We start from the raw sequence: 23,526 nt of genomic DNA, 5'->3' as shown, positions 1-23,526 counted from the left end.
GTAGGTAGTTTCCTCATACATATGGTGATTTATACCCAACTGAATACTCTGGGTGGATCCGTTAAGAGCTCTGGAGGTTTTTTTCAGTGCAGTTTTCTCCTCTCTCACATTTTTCCTTGTGAATTCTTACTGTGTTATCTTTCTTGGACTTCCAACCCTATCTCCTTACCTCAAGTAGACTTCCAAAGACTTCCTATTCCACCTTCCTGTACTAAGTCCTATAAACATTCTCCAGGCAATACTTTGGGACAGTCATTTGGCTTACCTTGTCTATTTCCCCTCTCTCATGGTTCAAAGTCTTTTGTTGCCTAATATCCAACTACATGACAGATATTCATTCCTATTTTTTGTCCATTTTTAAAATTCAGATGGATAGGTAAATCTGATCTCTTTTACTCCATATTGGCCACAAGAAATCAATCTTTGAATGAAAGATAGCTTATATACTGTTGCACTGCCACCCCACTCAATTTTTTTTTTCATAGAGTAAGAATGAAAGGAAGGAGAATGGGTAAAGAGAAAGCTATCTTCTCAGTTCTGCCAAATTGCTAATATTTGATGGTTGTGAACACTTCTCATTCCAGCTTCAAAACTTGTGTAGACAGGAACATGACATTGTACGTCCTTCATGTTTATTGTCCACATATTCCCATTCTTTTTTCTTTGTGTTTTTTTAAAAGGTTTTATTTAGTTATTCATGACGGTCACAGAGAGAGAGAGAGAGGTAGAAACATAGGGAGAAAGCAGACTCCCTTTGGGAAGCCTGATGCAGGACTTGATCCCAGAACCCCAGGATCACACCCTGAGCCAAAGGCAGATGCTCAACCACTGAGCCACCCAGGCACCCCTACATACCCCCATTTTTTTAAAGATTTATTTATTTATTTATTTATTTATTTATTTATTTATTTATGAGAGAGAGAGAGAGAGGCAGAGACACAGGAGGAAGGAGAAGCAGGCTCCATGCTGGAAGCCTGACATGGGACTCAATCCCTGGACTCCAGGATCACACCCTGGGCCAAAGGCAGGTGCTAAATGCTGAGCCACCCAGGGATCCCCCATATCCCCATTGTTAATAAGTTTTTACTAGATGTGAGAAAAACAATATCCTCTGTACTTTGTAGACAAGTTAAGAAAATAGGTAATTCATTCTACCCACCACTTCATAATGATTAGTGATTTTAGGATTATTTAAGAATTATGAAAATAAGCAACTTTAAGAATGTCAAGAAATTGTAAGCATTCTACACTTACCATGTTCTCATCATGGTCATCATTTACCTTATGTGGATGTCTGCTGTTCTAAGAACAAAAAAAAAAAAAAACAAAAAACATATGAAGTTGCAGTCTATCTAAATGATTTATGTTGCATTTACATTAAAATTGTCATATATTCTTTGACAGCTACATATCACATTTAGACACAAGTAGATATATTTCCTAAAATCTCTTTCAATAACAAAAAGGAGGGAATCAATTCCTTACAGTGGTGGCACTGCTGGAGTGGATTTTTCACGTACGAATCATTAATTCATTAGTAAATTTAACCCAGAAAATATTTATTCCTAAGTCATGAAATGTATATTGGTGAGAGAAACACGCAGAATCTGTTAAAAATCCTGCAGAAGTCCAAACTATTATAAGTTGTGGAATAGAAAGTAAGAGCTCCTGGCATTGAAATGAGCTCCTAGTATCATTGGAATGATAGAATCCTGGACTGTTAAGAAGCAGCATTGAAGTAAAAGTGACAGAAGACATTAAGAGTCATCTAACCTTGGCCATTTAATTACAAGATGCAGAGGTCCCAGGAAATATATAAATGGGCCTACCACAAATATTCTTTATCATTGTACTTGAAAATAGTTCATATTATGGAATATGGAGACCTAACAGAGCCAACTCCAAGTCTGTTTCCTCAATTTCCATACCTGAGTCATTTCACAGACTCAGTGCCCCATCAACAGAAGGGAGTTTATTCTTGGGAAAGTTCTCTGTGCTAAGAATATAGATACTTAAAATAAATCTTCTTCCTAAATTTGGCAAGATAATACTAGGATTACTTATCAGATTTATTCTTAACTGGAGAAATGGAAGTTTCCTAGTAATTTGGAAATGATTATATCATGAATATGAGCTAATATTAATCTTTGAGGACACAGAGGAAAATTGCTTTCCACCAATTATTATTTTTTAACAATTTTATTAATTTATTCACGAGAGACGCAGAGAGAGAGAGGCAGAGACAAAGGCAGAGGGAAAAGCAGGGTCCATTCAGGGAGCCCGATGCGGGACTTGATCCCAGGACCCCAGGACCACACCTTGAGCTGAAGGCAGACGAGTAACCCTTGAGCCACCCAGGCGTCACTGCTCTCCACCAATTAGAACAGAATCTTATGAGTCTCATACGATAAATGGAGTTTCAGTCTGAATCTTTCATAGAATGATGTTATTTTATCTACAAAATTATCCTGTATTACTTACCCAGTTTCTGAGAATACAATCAAAATATAAATACTTAACAACTATCAGAATGTCCATATTAAACCATAAAATGTGACATTATATTTTTTATTTAAGAATGATGGTTTTCTTAAAATCCACCTCCTTCCAACTTTCATTGATTCTAGAACTATCAACAGACACAAACATTGGAAGGCCCAGGAGACAGTTACAAAGTGTAACTAAGATATGGTAGGTACCATGATCACCAAAAGAATTGTAAGATATCCTCATTCTTTTATTGACATAAAATTAAGTAACATAGAGTGTGAAAGTAGTGCAAAAGAACTATATTATTGGATCACTTCAAATATTTTATTTCATTATCCTGACTACCATTCTGGACCCTTTGATAATCTTCATTAAATGAAGCTATAATGCTAGAAGAGCCCTGGTATGTTATAAAGGAAAATATCCAATGGCTAGAGTGAATGTATTTGCATTATTGGCTCAGCAACCTTTAATGAAGTTCTAGAGACACTCTTCATAGAGATTTTTAGAAACACATTGTGATAGTTGTTCTCTGCAGGCCAAGAGTGACCATGTGAGTTACTCACATCTATGCAGGCTCCTTGAACGCAGTGGAGATGAGGTAATCCCAGAGTATCAGTAGAGAGTTAGTGATATTTTACTGCCAAAGACAAAGTGGGCATGGTTAGTAAAATGAACAGTGGTACCAAAGAACTAATCAGATGGGATTTATGCAGAGAGATCTTATGTGGTAGCAAATTTATCATAGTGTCCCTAGAAATAAAATAGCTAGCTGTTTAGCCAAAAAAAATTGTGCCTGATTTGCATAAGGGAAAAATATCCAAGTCTGACAAATATTATAGAACAAGTAGAGTTATAGCCCCTACCACATCCCCAGAAATGACTAAAGCAGCAGATTTAGAATCCCTTGAATGGAAGGGGGAGCTGGGTTCCCTAAGGAAGAGCCCTACCATAAGTCTAAATTGCTCACTGTAAATATTCATTCTGGTCTTCCCAAAAGGGGCATGTGGCCATTTTCTATGGCAAGTTCTCTAAATTGTTGGGTTCCTGGTTGTAATTCTTTGTGTTACAACTAGTCAATGTAGGCCACTAAGGATTTATGGTGTTAAGATTATTAATGGAATTTCAGCTCCAGTTCATCTCACAGTGAGTTCAGTGTGGTCTTTAATATGCACTCCAAAGTTAGTTCCCTAGTTCCAGAACATATAATTAGCAGAGACATATGTAGTTACTGAAAGAATCTCCATTTTTTAAAAATAGAATCTCTATTCTGTTTCACTGACCTATAAAATAATGTATATTAAAGTGAGGAAAACCAAGCAAAATGGCCTAGCAGCTTCTTATTTTCTAGGACATTTTCTCAGCCTTGCATTTCTTGAGAAATTTTAGAAATTAGTCCCAACAAAACTTGAAGAGCATGAATTATTATCCCCACACATCTCAACTTAAGCTACTTATTTGCTCTCTACAGAAGCTAGAATGGTCTTGGGGAAAGGTAGTAGATTTTCATAAATATAGTCAAGTAGCAATTCCAATTGCAATTGATATTCTAAGTATTTTTGTCACTATTATTTTCTTTCTTTTTTTTCTTTGAAATATTTTATTTATCTTTTTCATGAGAGACACACAGAGAGAGAGAAAGGCAGAGACATAGGCAGAGGGAGAAGCAGGCTCCATGCAGGGAGCCCAATGTGGGACTCCATCCTAGGTCTCCAGGAACACGCCCTGGGCTAAAGGCAGGTGCTAAACCACTGAGCCACCCAAGGCATCCCATCACTGCTATTTTCTGAAGCAAATCATGAGAGATCCTGATACATGAAATTCACTCAGTAAACTGATGAACATTTTTACCCTCTACTATTCCTGTTAATAAAGACTAAGAGAAGCCACTTGCTTCTACTTGAACAGGACAGTTTTCAGTTCAATCTCAGGGTTATTTATACTCTCTATACCTCTGATATGACCTCTTTCACAGAGATCCTTTTGATTATTTTACCATTCTGGTCTGCTATCTGAATTATGATGTGGAATGAATTCCTTTGTAAGAAGTAATGATATACACAGTGGTGACAAGGTGCTGGCCTGCTATATGCATGATACCATGCTGATAAGACTTAGAGAAAAGGAACTGGCAAACAACACAAACACTCTTTGTAAGTTGTTGTATATTGTGTTCCCCACCCCGGCACTAAGAAAGAAATATAATACTAGTAGACATATTTTGCTTTTGGAGGCAACCTATATCAACCCATTTGCTTTTGGAGGCAACATATATCAACCTACTCACTAAACAAACTGAGAGGTTGCCAGTTTTAATTAAGAACCAAATCAGAAAAAAAAAAAAAAAAAAAGAGAACCAAATCAGGGGCACCTGGGTGGCTCAGTGGTTAAGCCTTTGGCTCAGGTGGTGATCCTCGGGTCCTGGAATCGAGTCTTATATCTGGTTCCCCACAGGAATCCTGCTTCTCCCTCTGCCTATGTCTCTACCTCTCTCTGTGTGTCTTTCATGAATAAATAAATAAAATATATATTTTTTAAAAGAACCAAATCAGAAGAAAGCTCTCCAATAGATCTAGATTCGTCTGTTCCATATTACCCAATAGTTCCTGAAGTATCCATGATAGCTAAACATGCTCATGGAGACTCTGGCAAGCTCCCATATATGGGTTGCAGTGCAGAATTATAGAATTTGGGAACAAAAGCATGGCATCATCTGAGGAAAACTATTTTTCTTTCAAGAAATGCATCTGACTTTTTCTATGAGCCTTAGAAGAAATTGGCTGCCTTGAACATATGTCACCAAATTAACATGCAACCTGAGCCACCCATCATGAGCTGGGTATTAATAAGGCTGCCCATATGAGGCAGTAGTAATCTATTACCAAGCTTATTTAGTCACAAAGGCTTCAATATGTTTGATAAGTAAGTGGTTCTGCCTCCTTTGCTTAAACTCCTATTGAATATATACCTTTCCCCCAACCTATGTCTATAGCTTCAAGGAGAGTTCTCCATAACCAGTTAATTTTACCCACAATAAATAGATAGATAGATAGATAGATAGATAGATAAGTAAAATCAGGCCAGGTTTTCGGATATTTTGTACACTATTATGATTTACTTGAAAGTAAATTGCTGCATATTTATAACTTTACCCAGCAAAGGTCTGAAGTATGGTGGTGAAGGAAAATCCTTCCAGGGACAGACATTAATCAGGGCACCTGATTGTTTATCTTACCTGGAACAAGAGAAGGTAAAGAATTCACAACTGTATTGATTTATAGGCTGTAGATAATAGTTCAGCTAGATTGTCAGGGATGTGGAAGAAAGACACTTGGGCAATTGATGAAGTGACCTCTTCAAACAGGCACAGAATTGAGGATATTTCTGTTTCAGTTAAATGTTTACCAATTGTAACCATTGTTCAAAAACTCAATGGACAAAATAATCAATTATAGAGATGTCAGTCAGGTTCTTTTCTGTATCCTTTTTCTTGCCTAATAGACATATTGGGCAACTTGGCCATAGGAACAAGAATTCATGTTATGTATGATTTTAGCATTGGAGATTTCCATTTCTTAAGCTGATAATGGCTCTAGCCAGTGTTGAATAGCCACTTATAAGTAGCAGAAACCAATACGGTCTTCCAATAAGTCTCCATTCCTCCAGAGTAGCAGCCTGGTGGCAAATTGTGCATAGGATTTCTCCCACCATAGGGAGATGGTATGTTGCTTTTTTATGAATAAACATTTACTTGGATATTAATTTATTTTTCTGACTTCAATACTTCTGTAAAAATCACCACCTATAGATTTAAAATGTCTTATTCACTACCATATCTCCCACATATCAGTATCTCTGACAAAGGACCTCACTGTACAGCAAATGCATTGAGGCCTGTGCCTATGGAGTTACTGGTCTTACTATGATTCCTATCACTCTGAAACAAATAATTTGGTAGAAGAGTGGAATGTCCTTTCAAAGATTCATTAAGCACGGCATCTGGGTGACAAAATTTTGTTAGACTCGTGGAATGTTGAATTTGGTCTTGTATGCATTTATATATGGGTTCTAAGTATACACATATATGAGAACAGTGATAAGTGGAATGTTGTAAATACTTTTTTAAATATTTATTTATTTATTTATTTATTTATTTATTTATTTATTTATTCATTAGAGAGAGAGAGAGAGAGAGAGAGAGAAGCAGAAACACAAATGGACAAGCAGGCTCCATGCATCCATGCAGTGAGCCCGACCTGGGACACAATCCTGGGTCTCCAGGATCAGGCTCCAGGCTGAAGGCAGGCGCTAAACCACTGAGCTACCTTGGCTGCCCTGTAAATACTTTTTGAGGAAGGGGTTGCCATGAAAACATGGCATTGCGTATGTCTTTGTTGAGAAATTGAATATATATAGTTAAAGGATTGACTATGAATACTGAGTTCTTACCTTTGTACCATCACTCAGCTCTTCAACTGGATAAATTCTCTAAATCCCATTTCTATATAACCCAGGTTAGATTTTTGTCAATAAATTGACAAAAGCAGAAAGGACCAATATCCTTAGAAGTTTATGGATGATGAGGCTGGGTGGCTCAGTCAGTTAAGCATCTGCATTTCGCTCAGGTCATGATCCTGGGGTCCTAGGATCAAGCCCTACATCAAGCTCTCTGATCTGCAGATCCCTACGTTGATACTAGCTTGCTTTCTCTTTCATGCTCGCTTTCCTCTCTCCCAAATAAATAACTAAAATCTTAACAAAAAAAGGGAAGGGAGAGAAAGAAGAGAAGAGAAGAGAAGAGAAGAGAAGAAGAGAAGAGAAGAGAAGAGAAAGAAGAGAAGAGAAGAGAAAGAAGAGGAGAGGAGAGGAGAGGAGAGGAGAGGAGAGGAGAGGAGAAGAGAAGAGAAGAGAAGAGAAGAGAAGAGAAGAGAAGAGAAGAGAAGAGAAGAAGAAGAAGAGAAGAGAAGAGAGAGAAGAGAAGAGAAGAGAAGAGAAGAGAAGAGAAGAGAAGAGAAGAGAAGAGAAGAGAAGAGAAGAAAGAAAAGAAGAAAAGATGAGGCTGTAGAGACAGCCAGCTGGCATGTAGTTCCCAACATATCCTTGCTTTCTTCCCTTTCATACTATGTTAGGGTCCCAGAAGTGGCAGCTCAGCAGAAGCATTGGCTTCCACAGAATTCTCCATGAGTCCCCTCCCACCTTTGTAGTGCTATGTCATGACACACTTAATGTCTCTTGAAGTTTTCCATGTACTCTTAATTGCCCATCTGTTCCAGGGCTTCAGGCTTTCTTGGTTGTATTTTCTGATCTTCTCTTTCGAGTGTTTACTTCCTAAACACTAATATACATTTTAACCCCCTCATTCACATAATGCTTGGAGACACCCTCTCTTATCCATACAGAAGAAATGATTGTTTTTAATAATAATATTGGCATATTATTATTTTGTGCTACTTACACTGTATTCTGTAAATTTGTTTTACCTTTGTAACTGGCTTACGAACTTACTAAACAACCAGACAAAATGTCTCTTAGTCCCCAAACTGAAACATTATATTCATTGTTTTATATTGTCATGTAATTACTTGATTTCAAATAACATTAATATGTAGAATATTCAGAAATCTTTTCTCAAGCTCAATTTCCCTGAACTGCACAAGAATACATTTGATTTGACATCTCCAGTAATATAACACATGGGCATCTTAAAGTTAACATAGCCAAAGGTGATCTTCTCCGAAGACTTCTGCAGCCATTTTCCTCATGTCCTTTGAAGGCATACCCATTCTTTTAATCATTCAGGCCAAAATCTTTGGTGATTTCAATAAAGCTGTCTTTCTCTCATCTTATAAAAAGTCTGTTTGAAAATTCTATCCAATTGACTTAGAAGATATCTGGGCTTTAGGCACTTCTCTAGAGGATATCTAGCATTTAGGCACATCTCTTCAGCCCTATCCCACAGTTCTGGTCCTTTTCAAGTCCTTAAAGTAGTAACATCTTATCTAGCCTCCTAGTCTTTCCTTCTAGTGCTCTTCAGTCTGTTCTCAACAAAGCAGTCTTCAGGATTGCTGTTAACACGTAGCTGAGCATGACACATCTCTGCTAAGAACCTGTTTCTCATTCCACTTTGAGAAGAGTAGGTTCCTTATCCTCTTGACATTTTCTACTTGTCTCCTGCTCAGGAAGCAACACTTCCATGACGTTGACCTCATTACTATTCTTTGACCAGAAACACTGCTGTCTCAGGGCATTTGTGCTTACTCTCCCTCCAGATACATGCAGGGATAGAACTGTCATTATTTTTTAGGTCTTTACCAAAAAATTCACCTCTAATATTAACTCTTCTCATAACCCAATGCAAAATTTTTAATATTTACATGGCAAAAATCCCATGTAAAAAACATACACTCTATAACATATATTACTATCTAGTATAACATATATTTTACATAGTAATCTTATTTATTTGTTACCCTCCCTCTAAAATGTAAGCTCCCTAAAGCAAAGATTTGTCTTTTTTGTTTGCTGATAACTTCCAACACCTAGAACAGTCCTGGATACACAGTAATTATTTGATTTATTATTAAATATATTGTTAAATATGCATTTTTAAATATATAATAAATTGATTAACACTATTATTTAAGAAATAAAATCTAATCTGAATTAGGTAATCTGTTTAAGAAAAAATGAATTTTAGATTTGTCTGAAATCAAATAGAAACTTAAAATGTAAAAAAAAAAATAGATCTTTCTTCAAATGTTTTATGTAAACTTGACTCTTTTTTCAAAGATTTTTCTTCTTACCTTTGGCCTCCTATAAGTATATACTTAATATGGGCCAAGTAGTTTTTAATAGTTCTTTTTAAAAAAGATATCAGTAAGGCAGATAAAGGCTCTGCTCAAACTGAAATAAGTCCTTTATCATAGTACTACTTGACATCTCTTAGGAAAGCAATTTAATAATTTGAACCTTAAAAAACAACTTCAGAAAAGTCTGTGATATTTACTCACTACTCACATTAAAGTATTCTGAATAGGGATCCCTGGGTGGCGCAGCGGTTTGGCGCCTGCCTTTGGCCCAGGGCACGATCCTGGAGACCCAGGATCAAATCCCACATTGGGCTCCTGGTGCATGGAGCCTGCTTCTCCCTCTGCCTGTGTCTCTGCCTCTCTCTCTCTCTGTAACTATCATAAATAAATAAAAAAAAATAAAAAAAAGTATTCTGAATATATTCAATAAAATGTGGCACAAAATTATTATATCTTATATTTAAGTTATTCCATGAGTTTTAAACTATTAATTTACAATATTGTCATTTTTAATACAATTAACACCTGATTTATACTAAGATCTTTTGTTTATGATATTTTATAGCACACTTGTGGTATTGCATCTCACTAAAGTTGGGTGTGTTTTGTCTTTGTTTTTTGTTCTTTGAAATTTGCCAAAATAAGGAAGAAAAGTCTACAAGTGACAAATACACATGTGAAAAAATGCTTATCATCATTTATCATCAAGGAAATTCAAAAAAATAATTGAGATATCACTATATGCCCATTTAAATGACTAGAATAAAAAACTGGACATATCAATTATTGGTGTGGATGTGGAACAATAAAAATATTCATTGCAGATAAGAATTTAAATGGTATACCTATTTCATAAGACAATGAAAGTTTTTTTTATAAAACTAGTCCTACAGGGATCCCTGGGTGGCGCAGCAGTTTGGCGCCTGCCTTTGGCCCAGGGCGTGATCCTGAAGACCCAGGATCGAATCCCACATCGGGCTTCCGGTGCATGGAGCCTGCTTCTCCCTCTGCCTGTGTCTCTGCCTCTCTTTCTCTCTCTCTCTCTGTGACTATCATAAATAAATAAAAATATATTAAAAAAAACTAGTCCTACAATGTAACTCATAAACTGTGCTGCTAGATACTTATTCAACTGATTTGAAATCTCATGTACACACACACACACACACATACACACACCAATTAGTCCACAAGTGTATATAGTATCTTTATTTATAATTGTCCAAAACTGGGGAAAAATATATACAAACTGTTCCCAGAAAGGAATGAAAACTCAAAGTAATCAAACCATGTTACTAATCAAACCATGTTACTAATACTTGAACAAAATAACTGCAGGAGGTTAGTGAAAAAGGTACTGACCTAAGAAACTTTGGAAATGAGTTGGGTCTGACAAACGAATGTTAAAAGGAGCTGTACATTAATACTATACTGTGGTTGATAAAGTTTTGATGGCAGCACAGGTTAACAATTCTAATAACAGTATAGATATACACTGGGATTAAAAAGTTAAGTAAATGGAAGCTAAATTGTGAAACCCAGGATTCTCAGTGTTGATATAGGAGATTACAGAAAACAAGGGGGAGAAGCTAGAATGACTCATGTGGTAATGGAGAAGACGTGGGAACACCATTGTGAACTCACATTTAGCTTAATATACATAAAAATTGATGGAGAGAGAGAGATCTATGTACACAGAGATCTACATATATAGGTAATTGATCTATCTATCTATCTATCTATCTATCTATCTATCTATCATCTATCTGACACATGCATGATGAGCTTCTACCAAACAATAGACTATTCAGAAGAGGAAAAAGCAAAAGTTTTAAGGCAAGAAACCTAAAAAACACTGTAGCAGCCAAGTAATTGAGGTTAATATCAAGAGTTATTAAGTGAGGTCTAATATTATGTAGCCTTATGACAGGATTAAAAAGCACTTTTCTTGGGGTACCAGGCTGGCTCACTCAGTAGTGCATGCAACCCTCAATATCAGAGTCCTTAGTTCTATCCCCATGTTGGGCATGGAGCCTACTAAAAAAAAAAAAAAAATCCCAAACCCCCCCAAAAAACACTTTTATTTTGTGGTCTTTCTCTACAAAACCTATGAACAAGTATAATTGTGAGAAAAAAAATCATATAAATCCTTTTGAGGGACATATTTCAAAATATGTGATCAGTAGGACTTAAAATCATCAAGGTCCTTATAAACAAGGAAAGTCTATGAAACTGTCACAGCCAAGGGGAGGAATCTAGGTCAACATGACTAAATGTACTACAGTTTTTTGGGTAAATGCCTGGAATAGAAAAAAAAAAAAAAACACTACATAGAAACTGAGTAAATATGAATATATATGGACTTGTCTTAATAATTTTTTAAAATTAACAAAAATGTCAAAAACTGAATCTAGAGGAGGTGTCAACAAATGTGGAAAAGGAAAATATTTCCCAAGAAGCATTAAGAAATAAAATAAAGGGGCAGCCTAGCCTCAGCCTCAGTGGCTCAGTGGTTTGGTGCCACCTTTGGCCTAGGGCAGGATACTGGAGACCCAGGATTGAGTCCCATGTCAGGCTTCCTGCATGGAGCCTGCTTCTCCCTCTGCCTGTGTCTCTACTTTTCTCTCTCTATGTCTCTCATGAATAAATAAATAAAATTTTAAAAAAAAGTTTTTAAGAAATAAAATAAAGGTGTTAATATTGCATAGTCTTTTAAATTTGTCATACTCCATAATTTTATTAAGATTTTTATGCATCATTGATTAATATGTAATTAATGGAAACTATTGTGATAGAATGGAAATCACAAGGCTACCTTATAATTTCCATCTTTTTAAAATTTTTTGGAAAGTCGCAAAATCCATTACTGTACCATCAGTCAAAGAAGGGGCATAAATTTTAGCAGTTCAGGAGGGACACATTGAATCCCCTTACCAGAAGAGAAGAACATTTATGGGTCATATTCCTTTGTAAATGCAATCTTTATGTTTTCTGAAACTGGCTATAACAAACTATTTAAAAGCTTCTACATGACAATATATAATCTTTTGTGACAATTCATTTAAAAAATAAAGGAAAATTAAAAGAAAATCTATAGATTTTCTTAGAAAGTAAAATATTGCATGTATCCAAAGAACTGCAATTTACATGTTTAATTCACTGCAGATCAATAAGGCTTTATGAAATAATAACCAATGTCATTAGAGATTTAAAATTTTGTAATGGGGGATCCCTGGGTGGCTCAGCCTTTGGCCCAGAGAATGATCCTGAAGTCCTGGGATCAAGTCCCACATCAGGCTCCCTGCATGGGGCCTGCTTCTCCCTCTGCCTGTGCCTCTGCCTCTCTCTTTCTCTGTGTGTGTCTCTCAAGAATAAATAAATAAAATAAAATTTTATAATTCATAAGCTTCAAAACATATCAGAATATTTATATAACTGTTGCAAAGTTTGGATCCACGTTTTGTCACGTAAATAAATACCTTCTTAACCAGAGGGTGTAAGCTCTGCAAAATATAGACAGAAATAAAATGATGCATAGTAAACCAAGCACATGCAAACTATTATATATGCCATAATTAGAGAACTAATTACGCAATGGTAATTTTAATAAGCAAAGGCAACCGCAACATAATGATTGTATTCTTGCTGAAAGTATATGGTTAGTAATGTCGGAGATAAAATCGTTCAATAATCATAAGAATTAATTTGGTGACACCTGGATGGCTCAGTCAGTTAAACATCTGACTCTTGATTACGGCCCAGGTCATGATCTCAGGATTTTGAGATGGAATCTGGAGTCCAGCTCCCACTCAGCATTGGGTTTGCTTGAGATTCCCTCTCCCTACACCTCTACCTTTGCCCCTCTTGCTATTCATAAATAAATAAATAAATAAATAAATAAATAAATAAATAAAATATTTTTTAAAAGAATTAATTTGAATCATAATTATGCTTGACAGATCATATTCAGTGTCATTTAAGAAAATCATATTATGTTTAAGATGAGCTGAAAATAAAATATCTATTATAACTTACTTTTCTCACCTTTGATTTTTCCTTTCTGTTTTAATAGGTATTCATAAAGGTTGGCAATAGCATCATCCAATAATTAGTATGGCTGAAGATGTTATCTGATTCTCTTTCTTGTGGGTGGCTCAAAACTGCCTCTTATTTGTTATACTTATTACTTTGTAGCAATTTTATAAAGAACTTTAAAACCTCTCATTTAGTAATAGCATCCTAGCACAAAATTTCCCACTGACAAAGTTCACAATGTATTTATTAGTCAAAGTTCTCATCCCTACCAAATGTGTAAAATCTCTTGAAGTTTTCACAATGTTTTGTTAATAGTTCTATAAAACATCTAAAGCAATGTAGACTTTTCAGATTCATTTTGTTCATAAGAGAAATATTTTACTCCTTTGTGTCTATTGCCGCATATAGTTGTGCTTTAAGTAAAACATCTTGGAGATCCCTGGGTGGCTCAGCGGTTTGGTGCCAGGGAATGATCCTGGAGTCTCGGGATCCAGTCCCACATCGGGCTCTATGCATGGAGCCTGCTTCTCCCTCTGCCTGTGTTTCTGCCTCTCTCTCTGTGTGTCTCTCATGAATAAATAAATATAAACCTTAAAAAAAAAATCTTGTAGAGTTCATGAACCTAACAATGAATACATTCAGGAACAGTGCAATCTCAGAATTACTGTGGATTCATAGAGGGTCTTCATTCAGCTCTGTGATATTCTTTTAATAATTTTTTAAGAAATTGAAGATTGTAAATAGGGTTTTCAATTTAATGTCTATGCAGATAATCATAGATTAGGTAGGAAATCTCTTGAAAATGCAAGGACCACTTCCAAACATATCTGGCAAATCACTCTCCTACGAAAAAAGAAATATTTTCAATTACTTCATTAAATCATTTTCAGGTTCCCTGGTAATTAATTTGGTTATTGTCCAATTCCATTCTAATTTGTTCTGCTTTAGCACTACTCTGCTGAAGCATGATTATCATTTTGTGTGCTGAAGAGGAGACAAATGATGTGGATCTTTATGGATGAAAGACCAATAAAACCCACATTTTGAAGTTTACCCCACTGTGGGTGTCTAAAAGAGTCTTGTAAGGGCTTTTCTAGGTCTTCTTGGTTCAAAGCTTCCTTCAGTTTTGATTACTAAAATTATGCAAGGTCAAAGAAATCATAATCCATTACCCTAGAGAATGTAAGTCTCCCCTGAAAGAAGAGTACACACACACAAATAAGCTCTCTAAAAAGGGGTAACAATGCAAGCCAAAGTGACTTTTACTATTGTGTATAAGGTAGAAGTGCCTGTAACAGTACAAAAATATATCTGATGTTGAAGTGCATACAGCAGAAAAAAAATATATCTGATTTTGTACCATCACATAAAATATATGTGACACAATGTATCATAACGCAGAATATTGAGATAAGAATGCTTTCTCTCTTTACACATAAGTTTTGGGATAAAACCAAAGAGAAAGCCAATCTATGTAACTTCAACATGAGAAGAATTTTTGGAAGCATGTGATGAATGCTTGCAAAATGTCCAGGGAATGAGTGAGCTCTAACATGCATCAAGTTTTAAACATCAAGATATCTCTGGTTGGGATGTTACTGCTGTCATCACTGCTGTTATCATTGGACACTTGCTTCCCTGACCATTTCCTCTTCCTGCCTCTGAAATCTCAGGTCAACCAATAAAACGATGAACTATTAGTCTCCCAACTGACCTTGAATTTTTATTACTTTCTCAATAATCATCTATCAGTTGGAGTATCCACTGCCTAAGCCTCAGGCTCAGGCCTATAGGTTAAGTTCCTAGAGAAGGAGGGAAGTCAATATACATTTTCATTTAACATATATTGTTGGAAGATTTTCCTCCAACAGTAAGGGTGTTTATAGGTTGTTTGACCAGATATTTCTGATTAACACAATAGTCTGCTACTTTGGGCGCTCAAGAAATGCATGCATGTGTTCCACCACAAATACACTTAGAGAAACTGATGTTGACATCATTCTCAATGCAAATGTCTTAGAAGATGTTCCACAGAAAATAATTTTATTATTTTGAGTATATCAATTTATTTCAAGGGAAATACTTTTCCTTGAATTTGGTCAAATCATAAGTTAATTTAATCATTTATTGAACTTTCACTACAAAATTAATCCTCCAAGACACTTAAATCATCATTCATTATTTTCTTAAATCTGGTATTGATCAAACTAACTATTTGGACATTTAAATTTATACTAATATAGGGCAGCCTGGGTGGCTCAGCAGTTTAGCACCTGCCTTCAGCCCAGTGTGTGATCCTAGAGACCCAGGATCTAGTCCCACATCAGGCTCCTTGTATGGAGCCTGCTTCTCCCTCTGCCTGTGTCTCTGCCTCTCTCTCTGTGTCTCTCATGAATAAATAAATAAAATCTTTTTAAAAATAAATTTATACCAATATAAAATCAGATTAATTATGAGAATGAGATTAATAATAACAGAATATTTTATTCTTATAAAATTTTGTATTTTAATGTTAGCTTTTGTTGTCAGTATATGATGTTTCTTTTTTCATAATCAGAAAAGAGTTCACATCATAGTTAGAGGTATTCCATTTGTATTATTGGACTAGATGATTTCTGAAAGATTTCTTGAATGCTGTACTGCAGCTCTTATTTTAAACTTTAGCTGATTGTCAGTTATCATTGATAGAATAAATATCCTCAGAAATTCCATGAAGAGAAGAAATAAACAATATTCAAAATTCACTTGAATTAGGGCAGCCAGGGTGGCTTGGCGGTTTCACACCTGCCTTCAGCTAGGGGCATGATCCTGGAGACCCAGGATCGAGTCCCATGTCAGGCTCCCAGGATGGAGCCTGCTTCTCCCTCTGCCTGTATCTCTGACTCTCTCTCTCTCGCTCAAGAATAAATATATAAAAATAAAACAAAACAAAACAAAATTCACTTGAATTCAAGAAGTAAGTTAAACAAATCTGTCTACAATCTACATTATAGAGTATATTCCTGTTACAAAAATTCCACAATGTAATAAAGTGGATTTTCTTTAAATTCATAAAACACAAATGCACACTTTCTATAGCCATTCTAAAGCAAATAGTCATGTAACTAAGGCAAAAGAATATTGTCAGAGTCCTGAAGGGCTCATATGCCTCTTACCACAGTTCCCTCTACTCTAAAGTGAGCCATATCCTAATTTTTTTATGGTGAGTCCTTTCTTGCTTTTGTTTTATGTTTTATGCCATGTAGTGTGTATATTATAAATCCAGCATTTAGTATGAAGTGAGTTAAGTAAAGACTTTGGGCAGCCTGGGAGGCTCAGCAGTTTAGCGCTGACTTTGGACCAGGGTATAATCCTGGAGACCCGGAATTGAGTCCCACCTCTGGCTCTCTGTATGGAGCCTGCTTCTCCCTCTCTTGTCTCTGCCTCTCTCTCTTTCTGTGTCTTTCATGAATAAATAAATATTTTTTTAAGAAAAAAAAAAACCTTTTATGTAAATGCAATTAAAAATAATAGAAAGAAATACACTGAAGAAATTAACAAATTTGTTGTGTAGAATGATATGAAGTTCAGAGTTCTACCTGGGACTTTAACGAAAATTCCTCATTAGCAGGTGAAAAACAGCAGAAGATTGCAGGTTTCATCCTTCTTACTCTCAGTTGTTAGGGCCAGAGTGGGAGCATTTGTTTTGCTCATTTCCTTCATTTGAGAGTAAACTTTGTGCTCAACTTTAAACTATACTAAGCATAGTCTAATATTTTAAGCTATATTCAACCTAAAGTAGCTAAAATATTCATGAGTCTGGAGACAAGAATGGATGGTTATCTGAGAAAATGAGATAAAAGGAGAATAGAACTAAAAATGTACATATCTTACAAGCACTTAAATATTGGTTGCATTAAACTTGTAATAGTAAACAATGTGCTTTATCTTTCATGTCTTTATTGGCTTTGACCTCTGGTGTAGAATGTGGAATACAATGGATTTCATTGTGTGCTCAAGTAGCCTGGCTAGTTAGCAATTCATCTCTAACTTGACCTCTAAGACTGGAGAATATTTAGCCAGCTTGTCTATTTCTTCTTCCCACACTATTGCAGAGATTCAGTGATTGGAAATTTGCTCTCTGAAATCTCAGCTTAGATTCTGACATGTTTAACTTTCCCATTTCTTGTCCTCATATTGAAAGGGGAGTTCTTGCTCTCTTGTTTAATTTCAAGGTGGTATGATAAACTCAGATTTATGACTTTAATCTGCTCTCACTGAAATTGTGAGATCCCATATCAACCATTTTGAAAAATTGAATTAATAAAAACATTTGTTTATATAGCCCTTTGGCCTCCTGATCTGATAGACCTTTAAAAGTGTTACTTGAAGGGATATGTGAGCTTTAGATAATCTTTCCAGAGAGCATTATGCAATGATTAAAATTCAATAAATGCTTGCAACAGAGCTGGTATTCTTCTTTCTCCTCCTTGAAGGGCAAAAAGGAAAGCTATGAAATCAAACAAGAGGAAATAAACAACATAGAACACAATGTTTCTGTTATATTTAAGGATCTTTGGCCCAGCAAGTAGAAATGCCAACTCCTGGTGCACCTAGTGGCTCAGTTGGTTGAGCAAGGCCATCCGTTTCAGCTCAGATCATAATCTCCTGGTTATGGTCTCAGGGTCAAGGGATAGAGCTCTGCTTGAGGCTCCATGCTCAGTGGGGAGCCTGCTTGAGATTCTTTCTCTCTTCCTCCACCCCTGTTCATATGTGAATACGTTCTCTCTTTCTAAAATAAATAAATAAATCTTTAAAAAATTTTAAAATTAAAAGAAATGGAGGATTCCTGGATGGCTCAGCGGTTTAGTGCCTGCCTTTGGCCCAATGCATGGTCCTGGAGTCCCAGGATCAAGTCCCATGTCGGGCTCCCTGCATGGAGCCTGTTTCTCTCTCTGCCTATGTCTCTGCCTCTCTCTCTAGCTGTGTCTCTAATGAATAAATAGATAAAATCTTAAAAAAAAATAAAAGAAATGTCAACTTCTCTTTAAAACTAATAACCTGGCTTTGTTGAACCTGGCATGCTCCCCATGGTAACTTGACTGTCTTCATAAGGAGCATTACGGTAGCTGCTGGAACTAGGCAGACTTATTTAGCATGTACACTCTGGATATGTACTACCCATTTATACTTATAAAATAAGATTAAATCACTCTTTCCACCCAAAAGAAAAGTGACCTCTCTCACCACTACAGGTTAAATAGAGTTAGATATCCTGTCTTATTAGACTCTTATTTAGTATTTGCAAGAGTTCATTTGGGGTTTAGAGGTTAACAGGGGGCAGGTCTTCATTACAGACTTGTGCTTCATGTATTTAAATATATAAAATATATAAAGCTAGCAATTATTATAACAAATCACATTCTGCCCAGCTATCTAGATAAATATGTCAAGCCTTCATAAGGATTGTAATGCTAAGTTAAAGTTTTGAATTTTTGATGTCTCAAAGGTCTGGCCCATGGCTTATAGTCTAGCTGTTTTCTCTCCCCATACTGGAGTGCTCTAGTGTGCATAGGTGTGGGTGAGCAGCCAGCCTGAAAATCCACCTCTGTCTATGCCATTTAGAAATAGTTGCCTTTCAGCCACTGCCCAGGACTTGTAGGTATATTTTACCCTTAGGAGAATTGATACAAATAGAGGATTATGTATATCTTGTATATGTCCTCCATGCTATTTTTTTTTTTTTTTTTTTGTCCTCCATGCTATTGAGCAAAAAGTTCTGGAATCAAAAATACTCAGAGAATGGGCTAGAAGGGAGGATGTTAGCAGAGCATACCTTGTTGGCCTACTAAGCCCCTCACTATGGGGGTGGGATACTGCCAAAGGAGAGCCAGAGTCAGTAACATCAAGCTTATCTTGCCTAGGTCTAAAGACAGTAGGCCATACTGTTTTTAACCTGACAGCAGAGGTTGTGTGTTATGTAACATATATCCTGCTTGTTATCTGATGTTCAATAAGCTTGTTTTGTTTTCATTATTATTATTGAATGAGAAGTTCAAACATAATTGTGACTAAGGCTATCTAAAGTACTGAATATCAAAAAGAGAATTCAAATTCTGACTTTAAAATCAGAGTCTTCTGGTTTCAGACTCCTTAGTTATTGTTTCATCTCAATTCCTTTACAGTAAAGCATGTAAAAGAAGAATCATAAGGCATGTTAAATGACCAGAGGCCATATATGTCACAGGATCCCAAATGAAGGGAATATTAGATTAGCATGTGATAATGAGGTATAATTTTATGGAGGAAGTATGATTGCTCTGAGTTTTTCTAGTCTGTATATAATTTAGATAAGAATGTAGAGAGAAGGGACGCCTGGGTGGATCAGTCATTGAGCAACTGCCTTTGGCTCAGGGGATGATTCCTGGGTCCTGGGATCGAGCCCTGAATCAGGCTCCCCTCAGAGCCTGCTTCTTCCTCTGCCTATCTATGTCTCTGCTTCATGAATAAATATATTTTTTAAAAGGATGTAGAGAGGATTCTTAAGGGGAGAAGAATGACCAGCTCCTTATTTTATTTCCTTCATTTATCCAATATGTAAAAGTAAGATGTATTTAAAGTAAATCCCAACTCAAAAGAAAAGGAGTCAATGTTTGAGATAATAAAAAAGTCATAAAATTTTCTTAATTAATTTCTATCTCCACAGCTTTCTCAACAATAGGAATATATTTAAATTGAAATGTTTATGTATTATTTTGAAGACAAAGTCTAAGGTGAATCTATTTAAATTAGTACATTTAAAATATATTCCCACACCCCCCCACACACACACATACACACAAAATACCCAATATAACAAAAGAATCTTTTTTATTTTATCTTCATGTTTAGGAAAATACTTGAGAAGGATATCCACTTGTATGTAGTGGGGGTTAAAAACTCTCTTTTTCTTTCTCTCTCTTGTGTAGTTGGATAAAGGTGATAAACAAATTGTGGTGCCAACCACAGAACTTTTTTTTTTTTTCCAAATTATTGTGAAAAAATCCCATTTCTGTGGAGACATGGGGTCTGCTTAAGTGTTTAACAGAACAGGACTTAATGGGGGACAGAAGGGATGATTCTTCTGTATTGCGATAACAAGTCCTATTTGTCCCAACTTACAGCAGCAGGGGAGGGAAAGATGTCCCTAATATGCAAATAAACGATCCAGGTGCAGAATGTGCATGAAAAAAGATAAGGAGGGTAGTGACTGAGTAATTACAGTAATTCAGAACATGTAAATATATCCTGTGGTCCAAAGAAACACAAATAAGTATAATAGAAATGGCACAATTAAGAAAATATTCCTTTAGGTTAAATAGCAGTACACATTCTAAACAAAAGACTCAGTTGCTTACAGGACAAAATCAAGGATAATGTGCTCATTTGAATAACAGCTTCTTAACATATTTCCAAGTCAGGTGTAAACCAAAGCCAAGTTAGGTGTAGCTGTTTATTTAAGGTGGAGAATTATATAATGCTCCATTCTAAGAATGCCTTTTTATGGACAATTTATGCAATTGTATATTTCCTTTAATTTCTTTGGGAAATAGTTATGAATCTCTCAAGCAGACCTGATGGAAATAAATTTTATCAATGATGGAGTAAAGTAGAAGAGCATCTCATTTTCAGAAACACCATAACATAATGTCAATTAGTAAGCTACTTCTGAAGGGTTAATGTTAAGGTAGCAGAGTATACAGACAATTAGGGCTCCTGTTTTTCCAAACATCTTTAGTTCTGTGACAAATTCTGAAGAGTATCGGCAGTTATTAGAATACATTTGATTATTTAAAAAGTTGCTACTTAAGCCAAATGCATGCTCTATTGTGGATTCCCTAGAAATACTACTATTTCAGGTTTTAATGAAATTTATGTTAAGTTTTTTCAAAGTAGAACCTCAAAATAACTCACATTCAGATTTCCCTCACATATGAAATAATACGTTATACTCACAGAGCACTCTAATCTAGGGTCTTGCAAACAAGGGCAAATGCCCAAATAATATTACCTCAAGCCTTCTGGAGTAGTACACATAAGAGAAACTCATATAGAGACAATCAACAGCATATGTTCAGAGTTCCTTTTGCTCCCTTACACAGGGATCATACACAGTGATAATGCAAGGCAGGACCTCCGAATCAAGGAAAAAGAGCACAGCCATGAGTTTGTGGGATAGTTAAGCTGAATTATTATCAGAACAGTAGTGTCTTTCCTGCTAGAATTAGTGGCTAGGTTGTAACAGTACTACTTAGGGACACCTGTAGAAGCTACTACATACAAACCTTCTTTTCTCAGTTTATTATCTGAGGTCAGGAAAGCATCAGCTCCTCTCCTGAAATAATCAATGAGTGTATTGATATCTTATCCTGGTTGTGGACTAGAATTGATTATTGTAAACACTGGGGCTGTAGTCAGCTTCTACAAAGTCTTTCAGGGTGACTTACCTGATCAGTCTGTATATTATCAGTCTTGAGTAAGTAAACCCTTACTTACTCTCATATGGTCATTAACACCAACAGCATTTGTGTGCTGCACCTCTCTGCATGTATAGTAGTATGATGATAGGGGGAAAATGCAAAAAAAAAAAAAAATCAAGTATATGGTCATTTCCTTCAGAGGGCATTCAATATTGTATAGAAATGAGATATATAGAAAAAAAAATTACCACGGACAGTTATAACATTTTGGAGGAATAAACAATAGAAAAATAAAATGTGAACATCTCTAAGGTTATGTGTAGTAGCTATGTGTAATTAATTACAAATTAATAAATATCAATTACCATAATCTCTTTTTTCTATAGGAAGAGTAAAAGCAGTGGTGTGCTACAGTCAGCTCATGTAGGCCTAAGGGAGCTAATTATTAAATTTTCAGGTAGCTTAAAATGAGCTATGATGAGAGTATTTATATCATGAAAATCAACAAATCCTAAAAGTCAGTTTCCCCTCTATATCCCAGAGGTCTAATTGTTAATTATTTAATGATTCATTCATGAGTACAAGTCAGAGAGGGAATAGTCTGAAGTTGACACTGGAATTGGTCATTTTTTCCTTAATTCTCAATCTTTATTTAAGTAAATGAGGAAGTTTATTTAAATGACCTATGTAAATTCAATGGAATGTAATAGAATGAGGAGTAGTTTCCTTCAATAAGTCTACGATATTCTTTGATTAGAATTTACATATATCCCAAACTGTAAGATAAAACACGATGTTCATATGGAATGAAAATATCATACCTTTGGCAAAGCACAGTATACTAGACTATTATGATTTTTAACATAAATACTTATCATCATTAGCAGGATACTTATTGACATCTTTTGGTAGTAATGGTATGTGATATGCTTTCCGGCTAAAACAGAGTGTTGAAAATTTGTAATAGATCAAATACCACATATAACTTAACTGAACTGCTTTTATTCTTTCTTAATTTTCCTTAAAATTCTCTGAACATTCCCAGTCCAAACATGATGGATGGAAACAAACACTAAAATGTTATACTTATCATATTACTTAATTTTACCATCCCACCAGACAAGCCAGAATGAGAGTGATAGCCTAGTTGCAGATGTTGTTGCTGTCAAGTGGCACATCCATCCGCTGACTCATGAGAAAATGGTGGGCTGAGTCTGCAGTTGTCAGACATCTGGTATCCTCCGCTGGGCAGGACAGAGGTTGAGGCAGCAGAGACTAACAAGTTTTGCCTGACCTTTGTAGTTTAGGCTTCTCAAATGTGGAAAGTGAACTTGTATTTAATTGACCATGATTTCCTTAACAGGACTTTTAGAATTTTGTCTACTTTCAACAAATTTCCCAAAGTCATTTCATAAAGTTTTATAGTACTGACTACATTGTCTATTTAATATTCATGATGATCATATTTTGAGCTAATAGTTACAAACTGGGTAATTCTGATGGACAATATCTAGTTCATATGTAAATGATGATAAACAAAGAGAAATAATTTGTGTTTAAAGTCCACTAAGAGGGGCAGCCCCAGTGGCTCGGCGGTTTAGCGCCTGCCTTCAGCCCAGGGCCTGATCTTGGAGACCGGGGATCGAGTCCCGTGTTGGCTCCCTGTGTGGAGCCTGCTTATCCCTCTGCCTGTGTCTCTGCTGCTCTCTCTCTCTCCTGGGTCTCTCAAAATAAATAAATAAGTAAGTAAATAA

General features: G+C 35.8%; 2 long non-coding RNA genes across 2 annotated transcripts in view; one reads left to right on the top strand and one right to left on the bottom strand.

The window, feature by feature from the left end:
- LOC140621287 (uncharacterized) overlaps window positions 1-23,526 on the top strand; it is an 80,981-nt gene that overhangs the window by 15,390 nt on the left and 42,065 nt on the right. The gene's annotated exons all lie outside the window — the stretch shown is intronic.
- On the bottom strand, window positions 1,247-5,718 carry LOC140621504 (uncharacterized). The gene is made up of 3 exons (XR_012021233.1): window positions 5,643-5,718; window positions 3,057-3,130; window positions 1,247-1,302 (listed from the first exon to the last, which is right to left on the bottom strand). It is a non-coding gene; the product is annotated as an uncharacterized lncRNA (long non-coding RNA).

The sequence above is a fragment of the Canis lupus genome, chromosome 30, assembly GCF_048164855.1.
Source record: "Canis lupus baileyi chromosome 30, mCanLup2.hap1, whole genome shotgun sequence".
Taxonomy (NCBI): Eukaryota; Metazoa; Chordata; class Mammalia; order Carnivora; family Canidae; genus Canis; species Canis lupus.
Note: the sequence above shows the minus strand (reverse complement) of the source record. Positions and strands in the feature narration are given on the sequence as shown.